Source organism: Numenius arquata, chromosome 10, assembly GCF_964106895.1.
Source record: "Numenius arquata chromosome 10, bNumArq3.hap1.1, whole genome shotgun sequence".
NCBI lineage: Eukaryota > Metazoa > Chordata > Aves > Charadriiformes > Scolopacidae > Numenius > Numenius arquata.
This window is the reverse complement of record NC_133585.1, coordinates 30,998,601-31,014,214: the sequence shown is the minus strand read 5'-3', so window position 1 is coordinate 31,014,214 and position 15,614 is coordinate 30,998,601.

Here is a 15,614-nt window from a genome sequence, read left to right as displayed (position 1 = left end):
CAGGTATTAATGGAAATACATAGTTGTCCAGCTAACTTTTCTATCCTGTTCTGGTGATTACTTTAACTCTCTTCATAAACTCACTTGATCCCTAATTTTATGATAAAATAAAAAAGCATTACAGGAGAATATAAAGAACAGAGCATGAATACTGCTAGAGGTACACCGTTTTGGACACTCAGCATTTTGCCTATTAAGCACAAAAGGATCAAACAAGAATTATGTCAGGTTTTGCATCACTATATCTGCTTGATTTGCATCATTACATTTCCCTGCATTTCATAGGTGAGGTCATACGACAAACATTTTTATCAGTACAAGTAGAAAAGTACAGAAAACTTGTTCTTGCAGTTGCAACTTTGTTTCAAGACCTTTGCTTTTAGCAACTTCCTATAAATACACAGTAAATTATGGGATTTTTTTCCTGATTAGAAAAAAGTGTTTTATTTTTGATGTTTTGTTTCACATCTGAGTTGTAAACCCATCTGAGCACACTTGACTTCAGTGAAAGCTCAGATCAGAATCAACACTGACACCCACCCTCACTCAGGAAATTAAATGGCCATTAGTAATGAAAAAATATGCATATTTATTGGAACGGCTACTTGTAGGATTTGTATAGATCTCTGACTGAAAATTCAGTCACATTGTCCTTACCTATATTGCATTAAATATCATGGCAATTCAAAGGCGACTGCCATTATAATGCCTGCCTTTCTTCAGAGTCAAAACAAGGGAACAAAAAAACCTCAATATCTTTTAATCAAAGACCTTTCTTATCTTGTTTAAATTTTGTTGTTAGATATGCAACGGAAAAGGCCAGGCTCTCCAAATCAAAATGTAGCAAGTTGTATATTATTACAATTCGTAGAATATCTTGTAGATATATCATAGAAGAATTGTTCTACGAGTTCTACGTTCTATATCTCGTAGAATTTTCTTATTTCTCTAGATCTTGAGGATGAATTCTTTTCCACATCTGTGGGAAGAACTGCATTCATGTAGATCAACACTAGAGAATCTGAATATTAAAAGTAAATATATAAAATTAAATTGGATAACAAGAGCCCGTAAGACTATCCTATGACTGAAAAGGTTCTATTGATATATAAAAATGTTACAAGTAATATCTTGTGTCTGTTGTTCCGCAGAGAAGTATGATGCAAAAGGTTGAGACCCATGTGTAGAATACAGGGGAATCTTTTAACTTGTGGGACAAAAACTCTGTAGGAATCATGTGAAGAACCAAAGTCCTGACGGTGATGTAGGTCTGAATTGCAGATGATAATATTGCTTCACCACATATTTTATCTGACCAAATCCTTATAAAAGCCATCACATTTTTATGAGACTTTTCATCTGGTTTCTTAAGGCAACAAGGTTAGTACAAATGCTCTGTCTCCTCTGCCCAATAACTTTTCAATCTATTGGACAATTTCCTCTTAACTTGAGAGATGAAAAGAGATTAGTACTTCCACCAAGGAAAATTTGCAGCATGTTACCTACACATTTTCCTGTATGTCTGCAGTGTGAGTCCAGGTATATTATTAAAAATATACATGAAAGAGAGAGATTGAGAATGCCTCACTGAACAGAGTTTGTCTCTTATTAGATATAGAGTAGCCCAACCATGACACACAAAGGAAAACCCATCTTCTAAAAATGTCATTCCTCAGTCAACTACTTGTCTAGTCAAGTCTATCTGAAGAAAGTCAAATGAAGTATTCCCTAGTCTTGGTTGAAAATGTGCAATCTAGCATCTTGAGACTTAAAGTTTTGTCACTACAGTTAAGAAAGATGAATTTATTTTTTTTTTAAAAGCACTCAGGAACTAAAGTTCCTAGACTTAATCAAAATAAACAAAACACAATTAATATTGTATAGTCTAATATTTCCTTCAGCTTTTCATTTTGAAGTGTTTTATCTCTTCTGATTAAAAAAAATAATCATTAGCTTCTCATTAATGTAAAGTCTTCCCTGATAATCAAGACATACCTAACATATTTGTTAATGTCAGCCAAAAATCTTCATTAGACTTCCATGGTTATGAAAGTAATAATAATTAATGGAGACATTCCTCTTTTAACTTTCACAAATTAAAAAAGAAGTAGTCTCATTTTATTAGAAAAATATTTCAGGGCCAGAAGAAGGTGTCTGATTTTCCTGATGGTAAAGAATTAACTTTGTTTGCAGCTTTTCTTTTTGTCTTCTTTTCAAAGGCTGCTAAGGATATACGTTGTTGTATAACAAGAAAACTTCAAAACAGGATAGTCTCTTTTACCCTTGTCTAACAGTTTCTTCTGTTTGGAACAGTTCTTACTACACCACACGCATGTACTATGCTTTGCTTTGAAGTCTCATTAGATATGTATGAGTTCATAGTTTAGCAAACTGTTGAAATATCTTTTTCAAAAGCTCTGCTTGGCAGTGTGATATTTGACTAAACAAGTCAATTAAACTGAAGAAGATAAATTACATTCTAAAAGAAAGGTACCATTAGATGACTACCGCATATTCCTAGCAGTTCATTAGAGCGCTCCTGAGTTTATCTTTTCCAATTTAGTACGCAAGGAAAATGTGATACTAATGAAAACAACACAGATTATTTGTTCACTTAATCAATCAGCTTCAAACTTTTGAGTGACAAGTTTACTTAAGTTAATTGAACGTATAACTTTGTCAAATCCAAACCTAGTGTAAGCACAGCCAAATCCTACCACTCTGTAATTCAGCACACAGAGAAGCGCTGCCACATACAGTACTGGTTCTAAGGAAGGCTTTTCTCATGACAATCAGAGACAAGCTACTTGATTATTAAAAAATAGATCATTACCATCTCCTTCTGCCTGTCATAAGTATTACAGCAAACAGAAAATATATGCAGTCATATTGTGAAATTCAGAAGAAAATAGTCTCAACTTCAAAAAAGTACAGCTTCATTTCTTAACATTAACTTACTGCTGCATGGCAAGAGTTTTATTTTAACTTCAATTCTTTAGAACTGTTTTAAATCACGGGTTTGTTTTTGAAGTAAAAATATCAGTTATATGTAATCATCTTGAAACAATGCAACTCTCTTGTTTAGGAGGAAAAATAGCCAAATTATCTGCAAATAATTCAGCAACTGAAAAATTTATTGACTACTATTTAATATTAAGTAAAAAAAAAAAAGGAGAAAGAAAATTGGAGTAGAGTCCTGCCGCGATTGAGAGACGGGACACAGCTTGATGCAAGCAAGATGTCGATTTTATTATAATTCTTTACATACATTTATACTAGTCCTAAGGTAGCGTGTTCTAAGCTGATTGGTTTGCATTCCACATTAGGCATTCACAGATTGGCTAATGCTAATGTTAATGCGAAAAGCATTTTTCTAAACACTTATTTCTTCTAAATGTATCAATCTATCTTGAGCAAGGACAATAGTTTCTCTTTTACAAGATAATTGTTTTACAGTCTCACCAGCTGTCCTTGTATGAAGTCAGTACTCCCTGTTCTGAAAGTTTTTATCTTACCCTTCCCAGGGCCTGTGGCCAACAAGTTCCAGCACATTTTCTTTTATCAACTGAGCAGTGCTGGGGGTTTTGCTGAGACCAGCCGAATCCTGTCCCACATCGTCCAGTTCAGCCATTGTGTGGGTGTCTGTCCACATCAGACTAACTTCTGATCATCTCACTTGTTATCTACCAAGAATAAAAGCTGGGGGGGGGTGGGGCGGGCAGGGGAATGAGTACAGTGGGATATCTTGTTCATTTTTGTTGCTATAAAGATTTTACTTTACACATTCATAGCTATTTCTCATGTGTTCTTGGTGGCCTGTGTATGTCCTGTATTTCAGCTATAAAATACCATTGCCGAGTGCTTGGTACCCTAGCTATGCTTGAATTATTCTTCACATCTCCCTTTTTTTTCTACAGTTTTGAATACTTCAGTGTTTTTAAAGCTGTTTATTTTATTTTATTGTCTGTAGCTGTAAATTCCAGCACTTCTGTAGATTTCATCAGCAGTGATGCTGCTGGAGAGATCTGTGTAAATGTCACCCTTAGGAGGTGGCCTTCACAGGATCAGGGCTATAGTTTACATTCCAAGCTTTATGAGGAAGATTGATTATGCTTGATACAATTCCATAATAATTTTGTCAAGTTCTGTAAAACAATCCAACTTTGAATTTGTTGTCTTATTTTTCAGACAAATAAGATTTTCAGCTTTCCCAACAGCATGCAATACTTTACAAGGACGTACTGTCTGCCACGTGATTCATATTTAGCTCCATGGCATGAGTTCTACTTAAACAGAATACAAATGGAAGAGAACATGATCAAATGGGACTTGGCTGAGCCAGATAAAATAGATTGTATTGCTACCTCTGAATAATTCAGATCAGTTCCATGAACTAAAACCAAAACCAAAAGCTCCGAAACTTCAACAACAACAAAACCAGCAAGGGAGAGAAAAGATGATTCTACAGGTTGTTAATTCGTGCTGGCTATCTAGTACTAGAGCTGAGATTATCAGATGACTCAGTCTCTCATTGTGACAATAAATATTCACGGTGCATAAGGAGTGCTGCCTACATAGACTGCAAGTAATGATAGCTACTGCAGTGATTCACAGCAGTCTGCTTTCAATATAAAATTTGGAAAGAAGATAATCACTTGGTCGGGAATCCCCTTTGCTGATGAATATGCTGCTTAGTTCACTTCCCTGCTGAGTTATTATTAAATGGCACATTGTTATCAAATAAATAGTTCACTTTTCAGCAGGAACTATCTATCATTGTCATATGAATCATGAATCAGTGAAATTCTCCTTTTACTCTTATCCTCCCAAACAAAAAGGAAACACTGACTGAGTTCCTGCTGTGCACAATTTCCCCCCCTATTAGCTAGGGACAGTAGGAAACAATAACACATAAATGAGAGGAAGAATATATTGGGGAACAACAGCAATAGGCTAATGTCTACCCGAACCATCTGCCTGTCCCAGTTACCTCTGCATATTGAGCAGTAAGCAGACATTTTAGTGCAAGAGCCATGCAAAACTATGATGGGAATTATTTCCTTTGCAGTGAGCAATGCAGCATTGTAAGTACAAGATACACCATTAATATCAGCTGACCAAACATTTTTCCTTCTGTCTTGCTAGTCAAATATGCATCTATGTTTCAGCCACAGAAATGCTGCAAGATAGTGTCTGCACAATGACATCCATTTCCATAAACTGTCTTCCTCTCCTCATAAGGTACCGTGGTATACGCATACCACTTTTTTCACATTTACCTTCCATACTCAATTTTAAAGTTAATGAAACTTAAAAGAAGACTTTTAATTTGGCAAAAATAGACCCTGATTGTGTCAGAGGGACAAAAGCAAAAAAAAGGTATTTTGTTGATTATAATGAAAGTAATATGAAAGAATTCAAAGTTATAGCTCAAAGGTCCTTTTGCCAAACTTAGTCTTACTTAGGGTGTGGTACAAGGTACACTAAGTCTGTTTATGGTTTTTGCATCATAAAAATATCAGAACACATCCACTAGTACAGACCAAGGGTCTATATCTATATCCTTCCCAAACATTACCAAAAAGAAAATGTCTAGGAAAGAGTAAGAAGGCAGCAAGAAACTATAATACCTCCCCTCTGATATTCTCCTAACCTCTGATCATCTTCATCTCTAGGAATCTGATGATCCTATTTTGGGGTTTTTTCCATTTAGAAGCCCTTTCCTAAGTGACTTATTATTCTCCTCCTGAAGCCATATACACTTTTTGCATCTACAGCTGTTTTGGCAAGGAGTACCACAAGTCTGTGATCTGCTGCTCAAAGGACAAAACTCCCTTTGTTTATTATGAAGCTGCCTGCTCTCGGCTTCCTTTATAAATCACCAATGGAGGCCTCAAATGCCAAAGGTGTTGAGAAATCCCATGTTTTCACTCCTACATAGGAAAATAATTTAGTACAAAGGGACCCATTTATGCCTTCTGTCTGTCTCTTCCTCCTGCTAATTCTCTTTCAATTTCATACCTCAAATGAGAACTCTGATTATGGTGGTTTTTTGGGTTTTTTTGTGGTGTGGTTTGTTTTTTTTTAAATTACTTCTATAGGACTGAATGGTTTTTAACTCTTACTAAAAAGATTGCAGGCATACACTTGTAGTAGATATATATCTGTACTTCAGTCATTCAAAAGTAATATTGACTTTACAAGCCTAGTAATCATCAGTCATATGTTTGAATTGCTTTGAAAAAATGGTAAATTTCCTGTCTTTAGAGTGATGCAAAATATTATATGAATCTCCCTGCAGATCATAATTTTTTATATCAACCCGGGTCAGAAGAAAATAGATGTCTCTCAGCACTATTTCCATACCTTTAAAAGTAATTTAAATAAGAGAATTGTCTTAAATACAATATAATTAATAACAGATAATAAAATGGATTTTGGGTGATGAGATTTGGAGGTGGAAATTTAGAACAGTTGCACAGGTAACTTTTTATAGATTTTTCTTTTTTTAACAAAACCATACATATGTTGATGAATGTATGAATTGCTGTTTTTGTTAGAGTCACTATTTTTTCCATGTGCTTCAGTTGCATCAATTGACATCTGCTTTCTACTCTATCACACCTGAGACTGGCTCCAACCTGTAACTCTCATACACCTTTTCATAAGTATATCCTCGGTGTATACGCTTCCTTTAAAAATTTACCAAGTGATGCATAGAAAAACTTCTGTCCTTCACTGGCAACAGTTAATATCTCATCTATCTGTTACCCATGCAAATTAAAAGAGGACTTTGAAATTCTCTGCTACTGTTGCAGCATTTGATTTCTTGTCCTTAAATTTTCTAGTAGTGATGTTTATATAGCTGGACTTATGATGAATAACTTACATGAACATATAAAAATATGGATAAGGTTTTACTGGAAATATCTTGGTCTACCTTAAATTGGCTTACAGGCCCTGCCAACACAGTTGGAGTGTTGTGCCCAGTCAAGCTGGGTGCTGATAAAAGCACATGATGCATAGATATGAGACTCACTGTGTGGGCTCATTTTCCTTAAGAAGGTGGTAAGTTACCTTTATAGAACTGTTATGGTAGCAGAACAGAATGTTACAGCAGGCTCTGTTTTTATCTGCTGATTAGTTTCATAGTATAGTTTCCCATTTCTTAGTCATTTAAGAATTACATCTAAATTATGAGCAGTCAGACAACATTAAGTATAAAGTATTTTATGATGACATATAAATATATATAATGAACATATGATGTTACTTTGATTTATCAAACTATGATTAAACATTAAACTTTTATAGCTTCATCCTCCATACAGCATAAATTGTACATCATATTCTATGTATGTTACGCTATAATTTCAGATAAGAAATATTATGAAGTGGGTAACTTTGCTGTTGAATAATTGTCAGCAGAACTAATCGAAGTATCCCAAGACATTACAGAATGACTTGACTTCTCTTTTTTGTGTTAAATGGTTATTATAATAAACCCTGTTCCTGAGATAGAAAGACAAGTTAAACATGATCCCTGTGTTGAACTACCTACCATTCATATTCAATACCTATAAATTCAACAAAAACTGTGAATAGGTCTTTCCCAACAGTTAGAGACCTGATGTAATTGTTAATCTTCAGAGGAGGCAGAACTGTTTCGTATACAATCTAGACACTTCTTCCAGAACTTACAGTTTGGAATATACATACCTTCTGTGAGGATGTTTAACTTAGGAAAGGTAAACTGGAGGTATGATTTCTGATCCTCCTTTTGACCTAAGAGCTAGCTACAGTCTGGCAGCGAAAAGTGTGGAATTACTCTGTAAAGTTGAATTGGATTCAATCAAAAGCTAGGCTCAGCTTCAAGCTGGTTTAAATTTTGTCCACGTTTCATGGAAAGGAAGAAGATAGCATGGAGTTTGATGGGGTTCGTGCACAAAATTTGTTGTCTGTGAGAAAGAGTAGAATAGTTTGTGGAGAGAAGGAAGAATGGAGGACAGTCTGCCAATATGCATCTCCATGCCACAAATTTCCATGTCAAAATTACATATACTCTAATGCTTTGAATGTCCATGTTTGTTTCCAATTGTTTGATGATGGCAGAAAACATTATATACTGAGTAATCATACTTAGTATGGCTCACACCGAGTACAATTAGAGACATACATACATGTGTCTCTTGGTATGGATCTCCTATGTGACTTCACAGGACATTGACACACTACAATACAAGAGTATTTACAGTTGTTCAAGTATGAGAAAATACAGTTTTATGGATTATTTAATTATTCATGTTGGCTGTAAAGAAAATTAGGAAAACTACTAAATCCCAATGCATAAAGCATCAGAGTTCAAATTCACATTCTGTAGACTATAGAAACAAATCAATATTAAATAATTCCTCGAGTTATTTCTGTAAGTGCTCTCAATAATTAAAAGGCTAAGAAAAAAAACAGTTTCTAATGAAAGCTTATTGCCATTAAATTAATATTATATAATTCACTGTGCTAATTTTTTTTTGCTGCATGTTTACTTACATTTATATGTCTGTCATCAAGGTAGAAAAATGAAATACAATCACATGGTAGCTGAAGGTCCCCAGAGAAACACAGAAAGTCCATGGATATTGACAACTCTGGCTGCTGAGGTGCTTTGAGTTTTAGAAACTGACTGCGTGGAAGAGAGGTAGTACACCATGGGACATTGGAAAGATGAGACTACTTGATACTTAAGTAAGGAAAAGGAAATAATTTGGAGATAAGTATGTTTGGCATTCTCCAAGAGGCAAACTATACTTTTTTTTTAAAACAGGGGTATTGTTATGAGTCTGTGGCATTTTACAGATTATGCAGCAGGTATGTTAAGTTATTGCTACAGTAGTATGTCTAGCAGCTGGAAGAATTTAATCTAGGAAGTTTAGGGAGTAAAACGAACTCTGCCAAGAGTAAAATTTTGAGGGTCTTTTTAAGAGGCCTGTGTCAGAAAGGGAAATCAACCTGAATGTTTCTCTCCAATGGAATAGGAGATGAGGAAAAAGAGAGTGCTTGATGGCAATCCCAGACTAGACACTGAAAGCCTCTAGATTCCTTATTTCACAAAAAGAAATACCAACCCACGCCTTCAACCAATGACTGGATTCGCTGACATTTCCATTCTCCCCCGAGTTCCACAGGCCTGGACATCAAACAACTGGCTGCTCCTACTTATCTTGGAGAAAAGTCTCAGCATGCACTTTTCATTCTGGTTTCTGCACTCATCTATTTTCATACTGTATGCTTCTCCCTGAACAAAACACTTTAAATTTTGAGATTGATTTGCTAACTCAAGGTAGGGTTTTTATACAGGGAAAGATTGGTATATCCTACTTCTAAAACACTGTATGCTATCTGGAGTCAAACATCTGACAATTTTTGAAATAATCAGCAAGTAACTAACCTATATTTTCCATTTGCCAGATACAGTCTTAGGAAAACTTAATGATGAGATTTAATTGTGTAATACCAATTATTTCTGTATCAATTTGCTGAAATAAACCCGGAGTCTTAGTGCTTCCATGTGCAATAGCTAATAGACATGGTATTCTGAATTTACCTGGTGGGTAGGCAGATCCTTAAAAAGAGATAGACTGATAATTATGTCAATGTCATTCGTTCATCTCTTAGAAGCCTTCTGAAAAGAAAAGTCTAATTAGAATGACAAGTAAGGAAAGGCCATAATGGAAAGATGCCCTTATGCAGAGGTAATTGTTGATAAGGATGCTGAAAGCGATTGAGTTCATATGAAAAGATAATTCCCATTAGCAAGTAAAGAAAAGGTCTCATTATTTCCATTCCAGTAGAGTCCTGACAAAACAGGTAAATAGACAATAGAAAATACACTACTTTATTTTACAGTACTTAAAAACATGATCTAAGAGTATTAAAGAGTTTATTGAATGACCTTAATGTCAGTACAGTTCTGACTTTAGTTGGTGGTGCTTTTTTGTTTGGTTTTTTTTCCTGCACTGAAGTCCTGCTAAAGGACAGAGGTGCTCAAAACTTGCCACTGAGAGTATTAGAAGTTTACAGTTAATTCTCCAACCTCAAAATGACTGCCTTCACTTATGATAGTGGGTTTTAGCAATAAGCGGTTATCTAAAAGTCACTTTCCAATCCTTAGTGAGAGTGAAGTTTATGTTTTTAACTGTTTAACCTTAAGCCCACAGGAAAAAGTTCACAGTACTCGGTAATCTATTGCAAACAATTTGGGTGCTCAACAGACTGTTCTGTGTGCTGTAAATCTCCCTGTGGAGCAATGTTGAAGAACATGGCTATAACTCATTGCAAGTATTGATTACAATTGACTCATTAAGAAAGAAATCAATTCCTCTGAAGTATATAAATTGAAACGTGGGAAACAAAAGTGACTGGAGATAGTGTTTTGGTATTCATGGAACACTAATAACAGGTTCTGAAGAAGGAAACTAAAATGTTTTGCACTAGAAAAACACATGCTTATTCTGAATGCCCATAATTCCTATACTGCTGGCATCTGTCTCGTTACTACACATTCTGCATTCCTTTTTCAGTAAACAGGATTCTTATATTTTGTACTCTGTAGTACAATTTCAACATATTTACAGTGCTATGAATGCCTCTCTCCTTTAAAAATCCTCATCAACACTTAGCAGTAAATATTTCTTTTTCTGTTTTTTATCCATAATCCAAAATGTAACACTTCAAGAATATTTGTGATGTTTAAATTAAGCTGTTCAGCAGTCTCCCACTCTGTACTTCATATTCCATGTAAATGTATGATGCAATGAAGTGAAATATTACTACAACATCCTTCACTTAATTGTGAGCTATTATTTGGAATGATTGAAAAAAATGGAGAAGGGGAGAAAGAAATTTCTATCAAGAAATAACATGAGCTTTTTCTTTTCAAGAGATATTTTCTATATAATTTCTAAAATGTTCTACTTCCGTGTTTTGAGAGCTCTGATTCTACTATCCTTATGTTTCTATATGGAAACGCTTCATTTTATGTATATTCATAATAAAGAATCAAAGCTTTTTAAGGTAAAATACATAATTAAACTATAAAATAAATAAAAACTATTGTTTTGTTGTACCCTTAATTTTGATAAAATCTTGTTTCTAGGAAAAAAAAAATATTGGGGTTTCCAAGTTAACTTTGGAGCCTTTTTGCTAAGACTTTCTAAAGAAAACATCATCCTATTTCTCACCATCTTATAATTGACATGCTTATCAGTGTTTTCTCCAGCTCAATTAATTAGCCTCCAGTTCAATTAATTAACCTACACTGGTTCTGCCAGAAGTCATAGGGGCTGTGGAGGGGCACACAGAGTTTGTTCATTCACATCTAGCTGTGATCCTAAGGCCTAGTCTTCTTTACAAAGAAATAGAAAAAAATAATTCTCGGTTTTTTAAGCCTGCTAGTGGACATACAGTTTTGGTCCCCATGTGACTGACTGCTAAATTCTTCTGGATAACTGTTGGAAAACACTTAAGAGATGGAGTGAGGTGATGGGATGACACATCATTGCAAAAACAGATTTGTTTTGGGTAGGCAGAAAGAATTAAGAGATTTTATCCACTACCATTAGTCTTCAAACGCTTCAAGTATCTCCACAGCCACTCCACAGACAGCAGACAGACAACTCTCTACCCTTAGGAAGCCCTTTCCTAGGGGTATAGAAAAGCATTTGGAAGGAATTCCAAGAAAGCGAATGCCCAGAAAGAGAATTAATGTTAGACATCCATCCTATGCAATAAGTTTGGAATTTTAGACTTATCACGTTTTATTTCTTCCAATCAAATTAGGTTGGTCTCTCTCATGGCAGAATGAATGATACTTGCCTGTAATATAAATGCAATCTATATTTATAGTATTTAACTTCATCCCACTTTTCTTACTCAGTTCCTCTAGGTTTTTTACTTGACATTTTCATTCTCTTCTGTCAAGGCAAGGCCTTCCAGCTTTGTATCATTAGTGAATTTCATTTACACCATCCTTCTTCTTGTGTGCCAAGTTAACTAATTAAATGACTTAAGATTTATTCCGGTAACATTCTTGCAGCCTGATACTCTCCCCTTTCAACACAACCAGTTCCTATATCTGATTCATCCCGTTCCTTACAACCTTACAATTAATATGCCAATCAGTGTTTTTTCTACTTCAGTTAATTTCCCTCTTGTGACTATTAAAAGTTTCTGGGTTACTACTGCAGAACACTGCAGTAGAACCATGCATGGAAGTCCACAGCTTTAGCAGTATCTGCTTTTCCATAGTCATACATGTGACAATAATTTTTCACCAACTCTGTTGATTGTCATGAGGAATGGACTTGTAAAACACAGTACAAGTCCACAGCTATGGAATACTACATAGGCAACTCTAGTGCACACAATTAGGTTTAATTTCTATGATTTTTTTTTTGCTTGTTTGTTTGTTTTCCAAATGGCATCAGATCTAACTGTCACAGGAGTAATGGATTTCTGTATGCTGAAATTATTCTTTTGGAACAAAATAAAGCAAAAATAACCCTTGGAGGACCACTCTATACTTTGTGATGAAGCTTTTATGTCAAAGAGAAATATATAAAAGACTTATCCAGAAGAAAGCATCTATGCCAGCCTGTATCTTTGAGAAGTTATCTCCAGCATCTGCTGCCAAAGGAGCACAATAGCATTTCACCAGGGCAAATCCACTGGAGCGATTCTCCATTGTCACCCATCTTATGTTTCCACTTACATCTTTGCAAATATTTAAATGCTATAATTTTCCTGAAGACTGGCTTGTGCATTCACTTTGCAATATTGTAAGCAACAAGGATAACACCTCAAGCAGCCTTGCTAGCAGAAGTAGGTCATACTTCCATCAACACTTACACCCTGGTCTTACTAGTTTATCCAAACCAAACCTGTTCAGCTTTCCCTATAGTGAGGCACTGCAAGCAGTTATGTTTGTCTTAGGGGATGGCCACTGTGAGCATAAGCCTAAGGAGGACACAGGAGTAGACGTAACAGCTGTTTTCAGCAAATTCTGTGTCTTATGCTTGCAAAATGTGTGCAATTCAAGGGCTACGGGTCCAAGGCAGTGGGGAGCATCCAAACTGTGTCTGCCATACTGCTGTCACACAAGGCCTTACAGGCCTCTCTTATTTTTTGTTTGTACCAGATGCTTAACATATGACAACAAATATTTTTTTTAGAGTTAGTTTCAAGCTGAACAGGCTTATTTGGTGGCCAGTGTTGATGAAAAAATTATGAGCTGAAACGAGAGTGGAGGGAGAAAAACAAGGAGAAATTGCATTGTACTGTGGCCAACAAGGTACCTTGCATCCTGCAGCTTAGTCTCTGAAAGTCTTTATCTTGGGGTTTTGGAGCTGCTATAAAATAGTTGATGTTAAAAAGTTCCTAACCTTCAATCAATAAGACTACAAACTATGTTTATACCTGCTGATGGCTTGCCTTTATATATTTGCCTGTAAGTTAGGATGAATTGCTTGGGACAACTGCTAGCACAACAAAGTGGTAGAGCTGAATTCAGAGCTATATTTTTCTACCAACAGTGTAATTCCATTTACTTCAGGTAAATTTGCAGTACAGTCAATTCAAATATTTAAGATATTTGCCTGAAATTTCACTGCAAGTATTTAACTTCTTTTATTTTAGATTCTTAAGGCCGTCTGAATTAATGAAAATCAGTGAATCTGAATAAAATACTATACAACAGCAATAAATCTTGTACAAGTCAGAAATAGTGCAACAAATCATTTCTTTCTTGAAAAGCTGGCTTTTCTCAAACTGAGAACTGAGGCTTCTTAGAGATGCTAAACATAAATATAGCATACTGGTTACCTGAGACACAGGGGATTTTTATTTATTTTCCTCTTCCAGAGCTTTATAGAAATAACAGATTTATAGAAACCTAGTTCAGAATCACCAAGAGGCTACTGTTATAATGTGGTGCCATAGAATGCTAACAGAAAGATTTACCCTGAATCTCCTTAAGATAAATATATTTGAGATGGAGGAGAACATCTTCTACCTTAGCTCAGAATTTATAGTTTTCATCCCAGATGTGCCAACAGCCTAAAGAGGTGACAATTTTATAGTCAGTGCATTAGCTATTTTCATTTGAGGTATGCTTTTGACTTTGGACATAGGTGTTAGCAGGCTTACACATGTTCAATTTATAATCCTGCTTACTTGGCATTTAGCTATAAACCCAGAACTGGGCTCATGATCATCTTATTGCATTATTGCTGTCATGACAGACTTTGGTTACATAACTCTAGCCAGACATTGAATACATTATTTCGGATGCATCAGGAACTGTTTATTTTAATTCTTTCTTTCTTCTACTAATTCTTTAGTAATTCCATACTAAGCCAAATGACTTGCGTCTTGAATTACTTTCAGCAACTCTTAAAAAGACTGCTTGAAAGCCAACAGTGCTCATCCTTAGCTCATTCATTAAATTTCATCATTCTCAAAAATTGAGCAACCAATAGAGGTAATTAGTCAGTTTTGTTCTGGTGAAGTTCCAAAAGTCAATGGGCTTAATGCGTTTAAGGTATTAATATATAAAATGTCAAAAAGTATTTTCTCTTTATCTACAGCTTTTTACTGACCAGATTTCTGCTGCTCAGTGATAGTGTCAGTTTTTTCATTCTTACTTCAGTAAAATAAGATCTATTAGTTAACTTCTAAATTAAGTAAAAGCTGTCCAATACATTGTAAGCTACATAGAAAAGTTGAAGACATGGGGGGGGGGCAAAAAAGAATGCTGTGCCCTCCATGGACAGGTGATTGACGGTAGTGGCAGTAAAAATGGTTGCCTTTTACATAGTAGGTTTTGGACTAGAAGAAGTGCAAGCTGCACAAACTTGCTGAGCCTAGTGATTAGAGACTAATTATTAATCTAAGGAATAAGTCTCCATCCTTTACCCACCCACCCTTGCAATTTTTATTTCGCATTTTATCCAATGTCTGCCTAATGTGAAAATTGTGAAGAGTGGGACAGGAATTTAGCCTCTTTCAGTTTTGACTGACCCTACCAGTGGACTTTAGAGTCATACTTCTGTTACTCTGTGTTCATAAAGCCTTGCACCACTTTATCCTAGTGTGATCCCCTCTCTGATCTCCCGCTCTGCCAGCATAGCCTGGTGATTGGAATGCTCTGCTCTCTCCTTAAACTGGTGATTCTGAAGAAACTTAGGAAAAAGATAGATGCACAGATCAGTTCAGGTGCTCCTGCATGTGCATACACAATCAAGCCACCTACAGAAGCAGAAAGTGACTTGGTTAAATACTCCTGATTGCTCTGTTTGAACTATATGCTACTTACAATCTGGATCTTAAACAACTACATAAGGTATGATATCAAGACTCAACCAAGGAAGTGAGACTCCTACTCAGTTCTTCCTAACCTATACAGGACTTTCTTGGCAAAGAATCAGAAGTGTGGTAGATACTTTAGTCCCTTCACAAAGTGCAACCAGGACTTTCAACTTCAGTACTGTATTTTCAAGAAGGAAGAAGAAAAGATATTGTCTTAAAATACTTTAAAACAGTGACCTGGAAATCTGGAGAAA